The sequence below is a fragment of the Excalfactoria chinensis genome, chromosome 4 (genome assembly GCF_039878825.1).
Source record: "Excalfactoria chinensis isolate bCotChi1 chromosome 4, bCotChi1.hap2, whole genome shotgun sequence".
Classification (NCBI taxonomy): Eukaryota; Metazoa; Chordata; class Aves; order Galliformes; family Phasianidae; genus Excalfactoria; species Excalfactoria chinensis.
This window is the reverse complement of record NC_092828.1, coordinates 59,000,921-59,021,423: the sequence shown is the minus strand read 5'-3', so window position 1 is coordinate 59,021,423 and position 20,503 is coordinate 59,000,921. Positions and strand designations below refer to the sequence as shown.

At 43.6% G+C, this 20,503-nt stretch overlaps 1 protein-coding gene across 2 annotated transcripts in view; it reads right to left on the bottom strand.

Annotated features, from left to right (window-relative positions):
* Positions 1–20,503, bottom strand: part of MAML3 (mastermind like transcriptional coactivator 3) — a 198,171-nt gene that overhangs the window by 142,808 nt on the left and 34,860 nt on the right. The gene's annotated exons all lie outside the window — the stretch shown is intronic.

Genomic DNA, 20,503 nt, shown 5'->3' with positions numbered 1-20,503 from the left:
CTGCTCTGAACTGGCATGACCTGAACAAGAAACAAGCCTGCTAACAGCCCTTCTTTTAATTTGGGCTTTAAGTTAATGGGATAAGCTGGAGGAGGGGGGTCTATTAGGTGAGTTTTTTTATTATTATTTTTATTTTTTAAACAGCACAAGCACCAAATTTCCCAATAGGTTCAGCAATTTCACTCTAGGAGGCAAATCAATACACTTTCCTTTGCAGTTAAAGATTCTCATTTGGTAAGGGAGAAAAGGGGATTTACCTTAATGAAAACAATATACACTTATTTAGAAGGAAAAAAGCCTTCCTTTTGTCCAGTTTCTCTTTGGTTGATAAAACTACACGTGCTAGAGGGTAGGAATTTTCTTTATAGACAAGGCTTTCATAAAGGAATTTGCTTCTTTCAACACACTGAAGGCAAAACAGAAATAAATGCTAAAAAGAAAAAAATCTACATGAAAAAAGGCATTTTGGAAATGGCCTGGATTTTTCTTTCAAAACTCAGCTCACTATCTTATGCTTTTCCTGAGCAGCAATGGAGCAACACAGCACGAGCCAACAGGATGTCATATCAAAGCAAGAGAAGCACATCATAGGATTTGGTTTCAGTTGCAGTGGGTTTGGGGGTTCTTTTTTTGGGTGGGTGATCAAGGGGATAGGGTAAGAAGTCACCCTCCTCCCAATCCCTTGTTCCTGTTCCTGTCCATATCGAACTGCCAATAGCATCTTTCTCTTCCTGTACTGGCTGGAAGGTCCCACCCTTCCACGCCACTCATTTCAGCAACTGTTTTTGTAAACTAAATGGAAAGGGACACAAAGAGGAGTTACAAAGTATCAATAATGTGCAATTCTTAGCAGCCAAAGATTGCTTCTAAAACTGAGGTTTACTTAGTACTTATATTTTAAAACAGCAGCCTGTTTTTAAATATCCATACTGTTTTTGATAACAGAAATTCAGCCAAAACACAGAATGACTGCAGTTTGCTGAGAGACACACGGTTGGTAAGCAAAACATCACCATGCGATCTCGCTGACTAGCACACCCCATACAGCACCACTTAGGACTTCTAAACAAACACAACCTGGCACCAAAACCGTGCCTTCTGGCTTTTCCCTTTTGTAGTGGAATTCCTTACCATCATGCATTTGAGTGGCATTACACGCTTCTTTGGGTGTAGATCACCAGACCCTCTGGTACTGCAAAGCATCTTACTGTGTGACTAACCCTGGTGGCATAATCACAGCGCATGCAAGGCAGGGACCCCACATGGACACTCGCTTTCTCCCTAAGTGTGAAATCCCAGGCAGCTGAGAGAGCTCTGCTAAAGCCAACAGTGTGTAAGTAGCAACAACGAAAAGATCTACCAGCCAACTCCTGGCCTTACACTCATTCTAATTACACCATAAATTGTTTCTTTTAGAAAAAAAGAAGTCCTATAAAATTATCATAAAAATCCACTTACGAGCAATTCTGAACCACTTGGTGAAATTGCTGCTTTATGTCACTTGCATCACCAGCAACAGAAAGCAAGCTGTGAAACTCGCTGCTGGTGTCCAGTGGTTCCACCAAAACCCAGACTTCCATTTCTTTTAAAGGCCGCGTGCAATGACGGCTCTCGTCACGGGGAGAGAATTTCACAAGGCTGAAGAATAATGGCAAAAAGCTCTTTGACTGGCAGGGTGAAATCCAGTCCCACAGTCAGTAAGGCAGCAGCAGTAGGTGGTTATCAAGACAGTTTCACCCGGCAGTCGAAGGCCATGCAAAGCTTTTTAAATCAGTATGAAGAGCTTACAGCTGACACACCACTGAACAGAGAACACTAAAGACATCCTCTGCTCTGAAAAAGCTGATTTTTTGGCATCAGTCTTCCCGCACCTTTTGGAGTTTGCTTACAGCAGTTACGGAGTGGAAGCAGACAGAATGAAATCACCCAGTCTCAAACCCAAGATAGCATGAATTAAAAGCTGTCTCCATGGCTGAGGGAAATGATCTGTAGCTGATAATATTCCTCACATAATAGAAGTCAGGATGTGAAACAGCCCAATTGCTGCTGGGGAACCAAAGGAATAGATGAGGGCCCTGACATGCATGCCACCTTCTGCTGTACACAGGAGGGTCATGCCCACCCAAGGTCACACCTCACCGCAGGGAACTGCTCCCAGTGCTGAGGACTGGCTGCAGCCACGGAGCCAGCTCTCACTGCTGGTCCCTGCCATGGCAGCGTGCTGACAGATAAGTCTTGACATCAGCTTCCAAAGCAGCAACATGATGGTTGCTGATGGCAAGCATTTTGTAGAAGATAGTGCTTACAAGCAGGCAGATGTGGTATCTTCCTGCACGCCCTAAATTATGATTCTAACAACAATTAGAAATCAAATTCCACTAACTGAACACCCCACCTTGCTTTTGGAAAGGCAAGAACTGATAAAGGCACCCAAAGAGCATTTATAACTACTTATTTCACTAGGCTAAGTTCAGGATTACTGGACTTTGGAAACTGAGATATCTAAAATAATCAATAGATGACAAAGCCCAGAGGAACAACCATCATCAGAAATACAAAGGAAAAAAATATATATAAAACCCAAAGCTTTCATCTCCCACTATCTAACAGTGCTACAGTCACACCAGCATTACTTTAGGAAAAAGTTTCTGCTCCACCATTTGCAATCAAATGGAGATAATATGGAAGCATAAATAAGAAATCCACACTTTGTAGGAACGCAGGAACTACTGTTAGGCTCGAAGACCTTGTGTACACATATAACTTTAGCAGACAACGGTCCCAGGTTCTAAGAGAGGCCTTCACTTTCCATTAGAACTACAGTGAAGCAACCGAGAGAAACAACAATCCAGATAACACTCTTATATCCATTTTGTCTACGTGGGAAAACATTCTGTTAAAACTCCCCATAGAGAAATTCACACAATATTTTTTGTATCAATAATTCAAAAAGTGTTTCCCTAGTTCAAACAATACTCCAGATTTTTCATGCTCTGTGCAATCTTTTCTGAGGAAAAAGAACAAGAGAGAGAGAGAAGATAGATATCTTGTTTTAATAACCTGATTCTTGGAAAGACGGACGCTCCAGAAAAGATAATTAGCAGCCAGGCCTGTAATTCTCTGTAGCCACACACACACAGCTGTTAACCCTTTCTCTGAAACCAAAATGATAAAGGCAGACTCAGTGTGGATCCTGCACATGAAATTCAAGCAGCACAACATTTTCTTACTAGTCCTACAAATATCCTGCATCAAGCAGATGATGTGATGTAAGAGGATATAAGAGCTCAAGATGTCATCTGCTACCATGGGTGTCCAAATGAAGGAATGCAGTAATGAATAAATTAAAAAAAAAAAAAAAAAAAAGAACAAAACACCATGAGTGAACAGAAAAAAACATTTGTAGAATATTTAAATTTTGTGTCACTGAGACCAGGTATCAATCACTAACATTGCCATCTATGAAGCACCCAGGGTTTCACGGTGATATTAAACACGTTCAGTACCAAGGGAGCTCTACTGACTTACATTTCTGAAGATAAGGGTGTGATCCTATGATTCTATGTGATGCTGCTGCTGAAGGTGGGGCAGTTGTGTTAACTAAGGACAGAGCATACTCTAGTGACTGGAAGTGAAGTCTGGGTCACCTCTTCTCTCCATCCTCCCCATTCAGTTTGGGGTTCTGTGACTTCCCAAACACTGAGCAGTTAACTGCCCTGCAGGAGTTGACATAAGCACCTTACTTACAGGGGGAAGAAACAAACACAATCTCCTCTGCAGTCAAACTGATCCCCACCATACCTCTACTGAGATCCAAATTCTGTCCAGCAAAGTGAACAGAGGCTTCCAGCAAGAAAAATCATTTCTACTGGACTTGAAAGAAACAAGTTCTAAAACACAATGAGAAAAGTACAGTGAGCCAATGACACAATTCAGCCAATTTAACTAGAAGAAGAAATGAGACATGGTCCACAGTGCACAGCTGTGTCCCCACAGTGCATTTCCATAACCTAAGTGGAGACTTCCAACCAGAAGCAAACATACTGACCTGCCCTGTTATTCAGGCACTAGAAATATCTCGGTCTTAGCTTTCACCAACAGTTTCCTTTAAAAGTATGAGCCAGCAGCACCAAGAAAGGCCCTTGGAAATTTATTGGTGTCAACTACGTAGAGTCTTATGTCTCCTCGCTCTGCCATATAGGCCCCAAAGCCAAAATGGAACTCCTGTGTGTAAGCAGTAGTGAAACCAGCTGTTATTTATGCCCAGTAGAAAAAGTATTTGTCATGCATGAGCATAGAGAAAAGAGAAATAACAGACTTCTTCCTCAAGTTCTGTAAGTACCTAAGAAAAATAATAATTTTCTCTGGAAACAACTGACCCAACAGTAATGTGTTCTTACGAACCTAAAAACATGTCCATTTGATTATCAGGCAGATGTTAAAACAGCTGAAGTAAATAATAGTAATAACTAAATACAGTATTGGGTAGGCTGTGGATTTCACAAGCTCAAGAAGTGGCCAAGTTTACAAGCATAACAAATGACCAGGATTCAGATGAGCCACAGTAAGTAATTGCTGGTGCATTCCTACATCATTGCAAATACGAGGTGAAGCCTCATTAACTTACAACATTCCCACAGAGGTATAAGCTCACACGTGGTACCTGGTATTTCCTGAGTATTCACACGTAGTCACTTAACTGTTCAGTTAAGGCCGGGTAACTTGTGAAGAGGCAGATCTCCCTAAGGCACAGAACCCCAGGTGCTAATAACTAACCCCAAGTCTGCAGGTAAAAGCATCCTCCTAGTGAAGATCCCTTACTGGTGGTTGTGTGGTATGGCAGAGGGCTGTCCACACAGCTTTGTGACCAATAGCTTTGTTGCAGTCATTTTAATTCCACAGCCCAATCAAGGGGAGCCCTCTGAGCCTCTGGCAGCAGGGTTGGTGGAACAGAATGGAGAAGACTTGGACAGGCACTGAGTTTACGTTACCTTGTGGGTGGGTTGTGTGGTAGTGATCTCCAGCAGCTTGGTGGATGTGAATGCCCACTTTCCAACTGGGTTAGTTTGCTCCCTCAGTAGAAATGAAGAAACTGCTCTCCCAAACCTGTCTGCTGAGCTCTTTACTGTCAGCAACATGAACCACAAATACTACGGTCTTCCATGGACTTGCATCATTAACCTGCTCCACAATTAGCAAGTTAGGAACATTCCTCAGATCCTGGCAAGTTTCCAAAGCAACTTCCTCTGAGCAAAGGATGGGCACCCAGAATCACACTTCTTTTTTTTTTTGGCAAGTGATCCAGACTGTCTAAATATTTGCCAGCTACCATGCCAATAACTTCCTCTGCCTTTTTACTTTTTTCTTTTGAACCATCATCATAAAGGCGAGCTACTTTCCCTGTTCTGCATACACTTGGCCAACCTCTACAATGAATCTGAAATGATTAACTTAACCATTAGTTATTCTGTCACGAAATACATGTGTCTTAACCTCTACATGCAAACAGATAGAGCTCTGCCATGCTCTTGCTCCAACCTTATCCCAAAATTCCTCCTTCTACGTCATGGAAGTTAATTATATCAGATGCAGAAACAGGAGAGAGAATCTGCATCGCCTTTTATCATGTGTTTGTCTGCCCACATTAATGTATGGCTGTATGCACACACACCCATGCACAGGAACTGAAATAAAGCATTAACGGAACAATGAGGATTTTGTCTTCTTTAATACAGCCCTGTTATATATAGCCTGGAAGTTAAATATAAGCTTAAACCTGAACATCAAAGATGCATAAAGATACATACTTATTTATAGCTACTGCAATAGGGAAGCTGCTGAGCAAAGTAGAACATCTTTGGAAATAGTGGGTGTTGAAAACGTTAAACAGAACCCACTCTTCAGCTTTCCAGGCATCTCTGGTCTATGAAAGCTGTGAACCTGGGCCCCTTTTTCTGCCCTGTGTGACTTGTATGAATCATCTAACATAACACTCTCTTGAGTATTTCCCATCTGCCCTATTCTCTTCACCACACTTTGGGAGTTTGGCTGCATCTGGCCAGTGGAAAATTGTAAAAGGAATGGACGTGGACTCCTTCAGACTCTGTGGCTGTGGGATTTTTACATGTTAAAGGGCAATAGAAAGACAGAAGTGCTGGGCAGGAAAAGCGAGGTTCAAAGCTACCTCACTCTAGAAGAACTGAGGTCTTCAAACTTCTCTATCACTGTTGGAAACACTGGGGCACTGTCTCAGAACTGAGTGTGCCTTACAAAACAGAACTGCTCAGCCACCTCCACTCCCTTGTGCCTGTGTCACAAACTTTGCACTCATTTCATAACTGAGGGGAAGGGAACCAGTTCTTTGCTGGGAAAGTCACTTACTTGAAATACTCAGTTCTGTGCTCATTAAAAGGGAGGTACATGCTTCAGAATAGGTTGTACTTTACTGGATTGCTCCTAGAAGCTGTATTGCGTGTACTGGCACAGCAGTATCAGGCAGAGCACAGAACACAGTCTGCCTGCAATAAAGCACCTGACTAGAGCTGGGTAAAGCTGGACAGCAAATGTACTGTGGTGTGTGTCCTACCCAGATCCTTCTTCATTACTCTTTTTTTTTTAATTTCTTTTTTTTTTCTTTTTTCTTTTTTCTTTTTCTTTTTTTGCCTTTTACTCCTCTAGGCCTTAATATTCAAGGGTCTTCAAAGAAAATCCACCTCTTCTGTACCATAAGCTTTAGCCAACAGTAAATGAAGATGTTTACGTTACACAACTACAGTTTCCACTAGCTAGTAACTCATCACAGGCTGCAGTGTAACACATAAACCGTGAGTCTGCTATGGTTACTTTGCATGTTATTACACACAGCTACACGTAACTGCACAGGCTATCAAGGCCTTTCTACATCTCAGACTGCCTTGCTCCTCTCAGCTGACAGTAACTACAAGAAAAACAAAGCTGCATCTGTCTCCTTGCAATGAAGGGGCCCCCAGAGCTGATTCTGCACTTGTTGAATGCTCAGGTGAAACTGCATTTCACTGCAGTCACCATGAGGCTTGCTGCTTTCATCAGTAGCATCAGCATTTCCCCTGTGTTCATTTTCTTGGCTTTACCCACCCAACAACCTCACACTAGCAACAGCAGCGTTAACAGGTCTAAGCTAATTTTGATACTTAACACTGGTGGGGTTTGCTTCCTTCTGCATCTTACATCACAGCCACTACCCAGGACTTGGCCACACTTCGATCACCTAACAGGTTTCTTCTGAAACTCAGCAGTGTTTTCTTACTGATACAGCAGTGCTAACAGGAAAAATCTTGGTTATGTCATTGTAACAAGTAGTAACGACTTGTTGGATGTGCCAGGAAAAGATCTGTTGAAACAGAGAGAATCAACCAAGTGCTTTCACCTCAGGAGCAGCTCAAAGCCAGATCAGAAACTACGCAGTGTATTGATGCTGTGACATACTGATCTGTGGGGCCTAGGGCACATTAGGAAAAGAACAGCCTTAAACATAAAGATGGCACAGCAGTGGCTGGCTTTTGTCACAGCAAATACAGGAAGAGGTGCTTCCACAGCCTCTGGAAGAAGTGGGGGGTCCCAGAGAAGCACCCTATGAATTTAGTGCAACCCACACACAAAATGTTTCGTCTACAGCAACAGACTAGCAGTGTGACATATTGTATTATCATGACAGTAGTGACAGAAATATACCTGTGCGATATGTGCATTACATCCTCCTGACTGAAATCTGCAGGACCAATAGCTAAGCATTACCCACGAGAGCAATGCAAGCCCTTAAATTTGCTTGGACTGTGAGGGTGAGGTTTTAACCTACTATTTCCAAGCTGGGTGTCTTATGCCAGTGCTGCCAAAAGTCAAGAACAATCATCTCACAGGGTACCAACATCCAAGTGAACATCCAAAGGAATTCAACAATTCAATTTAAATTCAATTTAGTGTGCCTCCGGTGGCGCAGCGGTAGAATTCCCGTTTGCAACACCAGGGGGCCCGGGTTCGAATCCCCTCCTGTGGAGCAGGGGGTAGAAGTGCCGCTCTGCTACACAGAGGGCTCGAATCCCGGGAGTTGGACTCGATGATCTCTAAGGTCCCTTCCAACTCGCACAATACTATGATACTATGATACTATGATAACACTAAAAGAAGCTCAGCTTTTCCCAGTTCCCAGCCACACGGCAACTAGCATAGCTGTGACCTTGATTCAGGAAACACTAACTTCCATTTACAGCTCTGCTGCTCCCTTGCAGAATGGCCCTGGGTAAGTTATCTGTACCACTCTTTTGCTCCTGGTGCCTTCCCTATGCCACTGGTGCTATGAACGCAAGCCTCCCTCCATCCCCAATTCACTAACACTAAAAGTTGAGTCAATTAAAACAAAATAGATATTGAACTGAAACAGAAGCTGCAAAATGACTGCCACTTACTATCAGGTGTTTAACACACCCTCTGTACCTGTCTTCAGTTTGTCTACAGCAGCCCCACTCAACAAAGCATCCTCATTAGGCCACAATCCAAACAAGTGCTTAAATGCCTTCTTACATGCTGTCATTAATACAGATGGTTTAAATACTTTTCTGAATGAAATCCTTTGACTGTAATCTCTTCAGAACAGAAAGGATGCTTTCGTTTTGGCAGAGGCAGAACTGAAAAATCAGAGAGAAGAATGCTCTTCATGGCTGCGTCCATGGCTTGCTGACAAGCGCACACAAAAATGAAACATTCTCTTGTTTCCTCTAAACTTTGTGTTTGGATGTTAAAGAAGGAACAGACAACAGAAAACACTTAAAAATCTCATCAGACAGACCACTGAGCACATGTACAGAGAAGAACCATGGAGCTGCCACTTTTGGAACAGAATTACAATCACTCCACATCAGTCTTTGCTTGTAAAACAGGAAAAGAGCTGTTCAACCCATTCAGAAAGACATTAATATGATTTCTTGCTTGCCCAGTGCTTTGAGATAATGAGTTCTCTTCATGCCTAAACTAAAATTACCAGTACCAATTTTTTTCCTGAGTCTCCCAGCGCTGTTCAGAGCCTCCAGTTTTGAGCAGACCACCTCCTCTGGACAACAGCTGAGTGTAACTTCGAACAGTGAGCAGCACTCCTACAGAAGGCAAAGGGCTCATCACAAAGCAACCACAGGCAATCCAGCAGGGCTGTACAGATCCTGCGGCACCCCCAGCCTTGCTGCCCTTAAAGGGGAGTATGCTCAAGTCAGCAGTTCTTGAGTTAGGAACTGCAGTATCAGTCCTTTTCTCTTCAATCACTTAATTAAATCATTTGTAAAACAAGAACAAACAACAAAAAGCACCCCTCACCTGCCACTTCCGTGGCAGAAAATGGAGCTCACATTTTCATTAGGCTGCCTCCCTCCCAGCCATGAACTGAGCTAAGTGAAATTCATGCGTGCAGCAGGGCCATGAAGAAGATGTGCAGACTGCACAGTCTCAGGCTCACGCAGGACTCTGATCATGGTGGCATGTTTTGTGTCATTTTAATGATGTGCAGTCCTGCTAGCTTCCCCCCCTAAAGCTTTATGTAGGAGGCATAATTATGTAATAAAATTCCTGTTTCTGCAGCATTCTCCCTGTACCAACCCAGAAATGCAGGCTTTATTATTCTTCCCAGCTGGTAGGCACTGAATTACTGGTGTTTTAACCCTCTTTGCACTAAAGCCTCAGTTTGATTTCTGACTCTCAACAGCAGGAGAAACATCCACTGATCATTTCAGTTCTCTCTGCTTGTGAGGCTGATTCCCGGCCTCTGAGACCATTTTTTATCTGCTCGTAAAACACCTGCTTGTTAAGGATACAATCTGTTTCCTGGAGAAACTTTCAGTCATTGTAGTTGATCTGTTTGCAGGGCTGGCGCACTGTAAAGTCAGGACAGAACTACTTGACCTGCTCCTACCTGCTGCCAGCACCACAAAGCACAGCACGCATCCTACAGCAGGGCAAAGGGACAAGTGAGCACCTTATGGTGTTTTGCTGGTTACACAGCCTCCCTAAAGGTGAGAGCCATGGTGTGTGACTGCTGCTGAAAGGGCAGCTTCCTTGGACATTGGGGTTTCGTTCCACGACAGAGCACGGGCCATAACACTCTCAGGGCAAACACACTCTCAGACTCTTCGTGCTATTCCTCCTGGTTGCTGTGGCTCTGCCAGGCTTGCTCGTGAGTGGGGACAGGATGCAGCTCCCTCATAAGGCACTACTACAGATAAAGTAAGCCCAGGAGCAGAACCTGCTTTCCACAGCTTCGGAGCAGAATTATGGCCCAGCACTGTGCATCTATATGTCACTTCCATACTCGTGATTCACAGCAGCTTTCTTCCCAAGGAACATGGCTGTCTCCACTTTAACAATACTCATTCATCAGCCCTGCCTGACCTTCCTCCACAACACCCCTCAGCTGGCATTTACAGCTACTTGAATGTGGTTGGCTTGAAACACCCAGCAGCCTAACACTGGGATACAGATCCCTCTCGAGCAGCTTATTCACATGGAGCTTGTGAACATGATACATAATCTTCCCAATCATCGGTACAAGTAAGGCCTGCTGAGTCACTATCTTCATTTTTCTGTAGGCATGAATTTTCACAAGCCATCACGAGCAGAGAGTAACACAAACCCAAAGAACAGCCTTAGCACAAAGGAAGGAGGGGAGCTTTCTCTTCATCTTAATGCCCCCTAACAACAAGGAGTGGAGGGTAGGGCCACCTTCCCCCAGTGCTGGCCCACAGCACACAGACAACCCTTCAGTCATCCGCAGCCTCATAAGTAACCTCTGTTAACAACTTTGTTAGCAGCACAACACGGCAAAGAAATTCTGTTATCTTAATGCCATACACCAAGTTGCAGGACTTTCTGCTCAGCTCTCCTTCCATTCCAAAACCCTTTTTCTTTTTTTCTTTTTGGTGTGTGTGAAAAAGCATTTAATTTGAGCAGGACAGAGTAGAAAGAAAACAGTTTGCTTTTTTCCAAGTTAGGGAGACATATTCTGCCCTTTTCCATTCTACAGCTTCCCTTATAAACACACACTGGGTTCACATGCTTAAATAAAAGGTGTTTCTTTCCTCCTGCGCTGTGCCAGAGGAGAGAACAGGAGACTAGGGAACAGCCAAGAGAAGATGATCTGACCTTTGCCTATGAACAGCTTGGGGAGGCGGGGAGAGCTCAAGAGGGTTTTTCCTCCTGTGAAGCTTCAGGCAGCCACAGGAATGCATCTCTAGGAAAAGGCTGGCTGTGTAAACTGGCCAGAACAAGTCCAGAGCAGCACTGCAGCTTGCCCTGGTGTCACTGCCGTGGGGATAATGTTGCAGCAAGAGAGGTGACTGGTTGCTGCAGGGCAGCCACCTGCCCCCTCAGGGATGGCAAGGCACGGGGCTGACTGTGGGGGAGCTGGCAGCAGAAAGGGGACAGCTGCAGGAGTCACAGCCCTGTGTGTCTCCAGGTGCTGCACCCAGAAGCACTGCACTGGAGCTGTGCCTGCTGCCAGGACTTGGCCGTGGTCATGAAGGAGCCTGGGTAGGGCTGGGATCAGGCTGAGACATGAAGCTCTGTCCTTCCATAGGTAGGGCTGGGAGAGCAACGCTTCCACTTTCTGATGATACACCTTATGAACTTTCTATAACAGGAAGATCTGCACACGTGTGTTATTTACGTCAAAATTAACTTCAGTTTAATCATATACTGCAAATAGTTAATTTTCTGACAACTTTAACATAGCCTGTTTCCTCCGGTGAAAGGACCTGTCTGGACTTGAATGTTAATTCAGATTAAGGTAGGATGTGAAACTGAAGCACAGCTGCCGATCCTGAAGAACAGCAACTGTGGGCACCCCTGCTGCAGAACAAGAATATCTTGACCCACCTTCACAGAACTGGATGGTAGCTTAAGTCTTACTACTAAGAGGTTCCCCAAACCATCAGCTCCTTGCATGACTAAGTCCTTATTAGCAGATATAATTTCCATTACGTGCAGCTACTCAAGTAGTAATATGCATGCTTTGCTTTTGAAGTGGTAAAGATACATGAGACTTTACTACTCTAACACTTTATGTTAGAAGCCTAGATTTACTCTGTTGGTTTTCATTGTTTCTTGGTGTGGGTTATTTTTTTGGCTGAAAAACTGCTCATTTGTGAGTACAGTCTGACCTGCCAGGAGGATGCAGATTTCACCAAGCGTGGTAAGGCCAGGACTGCCAGGCCACCCTCAGCTTTGTCCTGGTGTCCCTGCCCTCTGCATGTACTGGCCAGCCCAGGGAGAATGCACATTGCACTGCCAGCCTGTAGTGGTGCACAGAGCACCTGATACGGTGCCATTACTTGGCCAACCTGCACGGAGGTAACAAGTTATGAAACAGACTTTATGCATGGACAATCCACTCCAACAGCTCCACTGTGCAGCCCAGTGGTTTGGCTCTTTCTGCCTCACTCTAGCAGGTCCAAAGCAACCCTGTGCAGGTCCCTGTGGGTACAGACTTACAGAGGTATGAGTGACTTTTAACTTAGTCCACATGTCCAAAGCACCCTCCAGGGAAATACATTTTTTTCTGTAGATCACATTGACCATGCAGCCTGATAAACCAAGAATCTAAAAGACGTGTCTGAATGGTTATAGCACAGCAGCACAGATACCAGGTGCTGTCTCAGGGAAGACAGGAGAAGCTCTCTGAACTCTTCACTGTTGTTTCCATGCATATCCCATATAAAAATGCCCCCATCTGGAAAGCAAATCTAGCAATCTAATATATATTTTTTTCTATCTACAAGTGTTAAAGATCTGATTAAATAACATGCATCCATGGCTGTAAGCAATGCTTAGCTTTTTCATTAAACAGGGTTATAACTGAAGTTTTTATACAGTAAGTATATTTCTGTGCAAACACATTACCCCTGCAATGGTTCACTTGCAGGGAAGAAAAAAGCAATGTCTGCAATTAACACGAGTGTAATCAGCATAAAATGTTGAGAAGAAAGACAAATAGAAATGCTTCAGAAAGGCTGCTGGTGATGCTGTACTATTTCAGATAAAGATTTTTTTCCATGCTTCCCTTCTCAGATTCCGATTTCTCTCTCAATGAGTACAGAAAGCCTGGGCAGTATTCATCATGGGCATGATTCCACCACAATTATATCAGGAGGAATTTAGCCTAGTGCTTCAAAATCAAAGCTCATTTACTTCCAAGGTAAATCTGAATATGAATCATGAGAAGAAGGACAAGATAGAGCAGAGCTAAGTAACTTGGAACGCAATGCTTCTCAGCTTTCTAGCTCCAACCAGGCAAAACTCCGACATGAGTTGGATCTAATTAGACACATGTTTTTCTTCCTCCTTTAAGAACCATGTTCCCTGTGTCTTCTTCCTATTTCACATTTGCTATGTGTACAATGAACATTTATAAGCGTCACAATGGAAATACATTAGAAATGGGGGGGGAGGAAGACCTTTTTTTTTCAGAATGCCTTCTTGTTCTGAGAACTGCCACTGTTTCACTGCTAACAGTCAACTTCTGTTACTGGAGATTCCCCGCACAGAAACAGTCAGCTCTAACATAGTACTGAAGGCCAACAGGCAGACAAGTTTGGACAAAGCAAAGTCTACAAGAGTAACTTTCACTACTTGTTATAACTCTAGTTTCAAAAAATCTAAGTCACATAGTTTCATATCCACTAGTTTTCTTGAGAGCCACGTTTGCCAGCCTATCTGTTTTGTGCTTTTGACTAGTATTGCCACAACAAAAGAGCCCAGCACTCACTAAAGTATTTACAGACTGCGAAATAGCTGTTCAGAACTGAAGGGCACAGCACTCCACTCTTCATTTTTCATTTTAATTTTAGTTCTGTTCATTAGCAGGCTGTACATCACCCAGAATTTAAGACCATGATAAGTGTTAAGCTCACAAGGACCATCAGTGATATGGAATTACTTCCAAAAACCTTTTCCTAAGTCACTTTAGTTTGTTTTCAGTGCTTCGCAATATTTTCCCCCCTCCACTAGGAACAAACACACACATGCATGAACTCACACATGAGAAGGTGATCAAAATCAAGCTGCAACTAACACCACAGCAGTAGAGGCAGTTAACGCAGAGAAACGTTGTGGGGTCTCTATTGCCCCTGGCTGCAGTGCAAACAGGTTGCTCTGTGCTCTGAGGGCCATTTTGATGCTGGCTGGAGGTAGATGAAGCCAGACACTGGCACACATACACAGTGCTGCGTGGCAAGGGAGCACACTGTGCCCTTTCAGAGCATGTCCCCAGGGCCCTGGAGCCAATCCTGCTGCTGCAGCATGGTTGTATGCACTGAGTTCTGGCAGACTGCATTTCACTGCCATGCTAATTAACAGAGCCTGTATTTGCCAATTCAGCCATGCAGAAGTCTAAAACACAATGCTGTATTCCTCAGTCCCGGAGACGTGCAGCATGTGCCCTCCCTACACCAGCAAACAGGGCATATTGTCATCAAATGTCCTTGGCTGGAGTTGTTTGAACTACTGCTCCTTCTTTTGGATTTACATTTCCCACACTAAGCCTCTCCTCACTTACTGCCAGGTGCCTTTCTGTAAAATGGGAAGTTTTGCTTTGAAGGCCCACTCCAACAAGTCTACAGGGGCAATAAAGTTAAAGCAGAAGCCATGGCAACCAGGGGATAAACCAAAGCGACTGCTCCCATAGAAAAAAAATAGCCTGAGAGTAGCTGGCCAATGGGATTTGCTGCACAGGCATAAGAAACAGACTGGGGAGCTGCAGAATATAAAGAATTCCTGCTGTGTTTCCCCAATTCATCTCCTTTTATATTCAAGAGTGTTCACTAAAACAGTTTCTGAATGCATTAGCTTCTCACATCTGGAGGCATGGCTTCAATTGTGCCAGTAAGTCCCCATTTCTTGCCTAAAGACAAAAATCAGGCCCATGGACAAGCTTGCATCCAGAGCAACCTGCTGTAACAGGCAGGGAAAACCATGCCGAACAGGAAGAATCTTGCTACAGGTCCTTATCAGATATGGGAAGGTTGTAACACAGGAGATGTGGAGGATCAACTCTGCCTCCTTTTGGCAGACACTCAATTGCCAGTAGCCACTACCCAGATCAGAAGGTTCAACCAAATTAAACTGCATCCAGAAACAGCACAGCACAATACAAAATAACACCATAAGACATCGGTTTTAACTTGTGCCCACCCAGAAAGGCTATTTTCTGAGCATGGATCAGATCTAGATGTACTCACTGTTGACTTTTTTTTCATGTGAAGAAGACAGTCTTACCACCGAGCCTTTTGAAACATCTTGCACACAACTGTACGGCAAACACCTGGACAGATATTTATCATATACCTGGTTTCACTTTATCTTTGGGCATCACCATCTAATTACATAAAGCTATGGTAGCTTGTACCTCTACAACTTCTAAATGACATCTGTAATGACTCTCTTAACAATTTTCTTAGGTACTTAAATGAGGGTTGTTAGATTATAATTCCCTGTATCACCCTTATCATCTTTCCCACCTCCAAAAGAACTGTGGCAACTCTTCGGATTCTCCTAATGATAAACTAATATACATCTACTTGCTGGTTGGGTTTCTTTTTCTTTTTTCTTTTTTCTCTGGAGGTAATTCAGCTAATGCTAAAGGAGTTAACTACCAACTTCATACATTAATAGTCCAAACATTAAAATTGCTAATAGTTCTACATTTACATATACATATTGTCCAATCTCAAAACGCTTTAAAAAAGAAAGCCATTAAAAAGAGGTTCCATTCTGAAGACTGAGAAAATGAAGCATAGATCAGGGTGTAATGGGGCAAAACCGCAAGCAGAGTTCAATTCTCCATACTTTTATTATTGTCTGCTAAATCATGTGATGCAATGAGATCCTATTAAAAGTAAGTCTCTCTACTCCTGCCAACTCTTTTCCTGTACCAAAAGTAACGTTAAGCTCAAGAGATATCCTCTGTATGGAAGACCAGTGTAAAAAATATTTTACATTCTCATTTTCTCTTCTTGATTGTCCCTTGAGCCTCCTGAGCTATTCAGGCTCATCAGCTCTCCAGTGGATTTCCTAATATAATTCTGGATAAAATTGCTTTCTTCTCAGGGTAAAAAATAATAAAAAAAAAAAAGTACTTTTTATCTTCTTTTCATCCATCTTGGTCTCTAGTTTTCCCACAAAAGCCTTGTACTTCACTCTACCAGCATCACTTGTTCTGAGTTTACTTCCCCTCTCTATGCTATTTCTCTAGCCAGCATAAATAATCACCTCTTATCATTTAAACATTTCCCCCCCCCCTTCTCTCCTTCCCCTCCTTTCTCCCCCCATTCACTATGAGGGTAAGTGTCACCCATTCTGTGTGATGCTTTTCTTCATATAGCATCCAATCACACTCAGTAGTATGAAACTGATGGAAGGAAAAATACCCTGCAGACATGGAGAAAACAATTAGGTTCTCAATTTTTTCCCCCAGATCAGATGCTCGGAATGGGATAGAACAGAGCTGTTCATAACCAAACACTAAGAGAGAAGCTAGTCTTTCTTGTACTGAAAGCCAATGGATTATTTTATCTTAACTTCTTGTTTTAAGCTCTTTTCAACTAGTTTCTGCACTCTAGTAGTGGCAACCTGATATTCTCATTTGTTTTCTGAAAAAAAACCCTCTTGATGCTAAGCATCACATTAACATTAATACCTTCTAGATAAAAGAAGCTCCATACACTGAGCGATCCCAAAGAGCTTTGGAAACCATACACAGTTTCATTCACTCATGTGAATCGTCCATGAACAGAAGGAGGATATACAGCAGCTGTTTATCAGCACATGGAAACATAGTGTACAATAGGATGGGAGTTGAAAACTGACACTAGAGAACAAATTTAGTTGAACAAAATGCAATTACTGCACCTGGAGCTGGGCTAGACATGATCATTTACATGCTTTTTCTAGGGAAAGCATCATGGGCTAGCTGCTGCTTGAACCACCTGTACAACAGAAGCACAGCAAACAGGCCAGGGCCATGTAGGGAGGACAGCTTGGGATCTTGGCTAGTTACTCTAACTTGCATATTGTGCCACTGTACTGCGTAAGTAACACTGAAACTGCTTCAATCTACAGATGAGCTCAAGGTCAGGAGTGTGCAAGAATAGCTTTATTCTGTATCACCCTTAGAAACAGAAGCTCTGTGTAAACTATCTGTCATGAAGTCAACACTACAACATGTGGATGTGGACACAAGGCATCTAAACTGTAGGCACCCATTTATTACACCTGGTACAAGTGGCGTGTTTTTCAGTAAAATTATCACCCCACCCTCTCCTCCTATCACTAGTTGTATTAGTAGCCTCCCACCAAACAGTGATTTGTCTAGCCTAGCATATAAAGGATGATAACAAGATGGTGCTTAGCAGGCCAGTGTAACTACATCCCAGTCTGAAGGTAGCTACTGGAAAGCATAAAAGAAGCCATAGAAAAGGGTCAGCCATACTGACTTCTGGAATGAAATCCTGTGTTAAAACTCAAGACAAGCTTTCCAGTGAATACTTCCAAAAAACAAAACAACTCCAAACCAAAAGGCTATTGCTTGGAGACCTCACAGGGTCACTCCTGCAAGCTGTGTCCTGTGCCATTTCCAGGCTGTTTACATGAACAGGCGGATGGGGCCATTACTGCCCTTCTGGCTGACTTTGCTGGCTCTTCACACTCTGCTCGAGATGCCACACTTACTGTCACTGCTTTGATCTGCAGCCTGACAGCACACCACTTACTGCTGCAGCTTTACTGTCTGCCCTGGAGTTTTTATCCCTGCTGTTTCTCTGCTTTATAGCCCTTCACACTGAAACACTCCTGCAAGGAGAGCTTCTGGTACCTTTTATGCAATGCATTACTTTTCCACGTGTAAACCCGATCCGCATTTTGTACAGTTTGTTCCGGGCCAGCATTACAACACTGCTGCTCACATTAGCTGTGTCTCAGACACAACAGCCCCATCTGCCCTGCTGTAGCATCAGTCTCTTGCTCACAGACTCTCTACTTTAGAGGAATCTTTAAAGCCTGGTCAGCAAGAAGTTGGAGCTGTCACTTATGACCACCGTCAGCTATTCCATTGTTCATAGTGCAAGTCAGGATGGAAGGACACTGTGGGAACCCACCCAGCGTGCCCCACTATGCCTCTCATCAGTCACTGCTATATAAAATCTACTGAATCTCAAAGAAAAATGTAATTGCCAATTTGAGGAGAAATTACATACATACAAGAAAAGTGTCTAAGTATGTTTAGTCTGAGTGGTCTATCAATGTAACATCACTCTTCAGATATTCCAGAAATGCATCATTCTCAATGCTGGTCTGTGTGAAATGTACATTTTTTATTAGAAAGTCTCAAGATCTACAGCTTGTCAGGAATACTAAAGCCTACTTCTAACTCGCAGCTAATACTACATGTACCTTGTAATGTACCTTGTATTATTTCTCTCCTAACAGCACCTACATTTGAGAGTGGGAAAAAAAAAAGAAGGCCACCAGTCAATCCTAGAAGACATGACAAATGACACCCGTTTCAATAGGATTTAACAATAAACAGCCACCTCAACAAAGAGGAGCCTTCCCCCACCTCCCCACTAAGGGGGAATCAGATAAGAAGCCAAGTGAGATGCTCGCAGCAAAGCACTCCAATTAAGGCACCACAGCCCCCTGAAAGCAGAGACCAAAGGGTGCTGCTCATGATGCTGGAGGACACTTGCAGTAATTGTCACTGGGCACTTGGCTCCTCGCAGACCGCTGCATCTCACCAATTACTGCCAGCATTTCCACAGCCACGTGTACCACCAGCAGCCCAGGCAGCAGGTAGCTCTGAGCTCCCCATCAACGGGAAAGGCCTGAGCTGTGCCAAGGAAGGTGCAGCAAAGGAGGAGTGCAGCCTGCAGGGTGGGTCAGCAGATGCAGGGGACAGACTTCAGGTATTTAAGCATGACGAAGAGAACAAGGCTGGGAAAGATCTTAGCCATAATAGCAATTATTCTGTGCCTGATGCGAATAGCAAAGGGAGCACCCAGTGAAGGCATTCAAGCAACATGAATCACACATTGAAAGAATAAGGATGAAAAACCTATATGCATCTATCCCTGCTGCTGCATTCTGCATGGGAAAAAGCAAAGGCAGGGAAAAAATATGTCAGAAAAAATTTAGAAGTGACATTATGTGAGACCCAACAATAGCTTTTTGAGATGCCCAGAAACACACCCAGTATCTTCAGGACGTGATAACACATAATCAGCTCGCTGGTCTTACAGCGACAGGCAGTGGCTGAGACATTGCCACAAAAGATGCCAGAACTGAAGGCCAAAATCTTGACTTGGAGGAAGTAAAAATGGGTCTGCTGCAGAGGAGCAGATGTGTAAGTCCTGCCCTACGGACAGTAGCTCCATTTTGTTTTCCTACACTTGTTATGAGGTATATGTGAGGTACAGAGGAGACAAAGGATAGCTTGACAGGAAGCTCAAGTGAAATGCAGGCACAGTGTCAAAAAGGCACTCATAGAGAAAGACTGAGGAGCCGAGGAAGGCAAAGAAAATCTGTCTGAGAAACCAAAAGCATATCTGGGCACATTGGAGGGACTTGGCCTAGAAAAAAACAGAATGGGGCCTGGGATGCACTTGCATTTCACACTGGAAAACCAGAGGACAACAGCTGAGTGAGTGCACGCTTGGCAGAGGAGAACACAACACAACATTTACTACGCCTCTTGCTTTGCTTCCTAGATGGTGCAGCTTAAGCTAGTACCGTGTAAGTTCATCAATACTTAATGAATTCACTTCCCTAAAGGCTAAAGCCTGCCTATTTGCAATGCATCACAACTGGAATTTACCACCCAGTTTTAGAGGAGTTTCAGCTCGTCAAACAGTCTGCACACTTGCTGGTATTTGGAGCTCAGGGATCAGTCTTCCAGGCTGACAGGAAAGTCAGCACTGTCTCCATTCGTCAGCTCGCTCTGTGACATCTCATCACGACGCAAGGAGCGGCAGCCACCCCTGAGGACAGGGAAGAGCCACTCCAGCTAGCTCTAATTCAGCATGGCCTCTGTAACTGAATAGGATTTCTTCCGATCTTCGCAGCCAGGAGTCAGATGTATAGAATCATGGGTTTTACTTGCTGACAAGAAGCATTTCTGTGGGTTTTCCCATGAGTGAGAGAAAAATTGTTTTGTGGGCAACTCAGACTGCACAAATGGAAAGGGATGCAAATAGCCAGCAAGTACAGAACAAACGCTACCTCCTACTTCAGAGTGTGTTAGGGAAAGGTTGTTTGTCGCTGATGAGCTGCAATCACAGGGCAATAAAATCTCCATAGTGCATCTAGCAGCAAGTCCCTCAATGCTAACCAAAGGGAATCTGAAATTAAAACATGCTGAAACAAAAACACACTGTTTGCCTTTTTCTTTCTAACTCATCACCAGAAAAGCAACGGAAGACAGCAGTCTGCTCAAAACCAGATT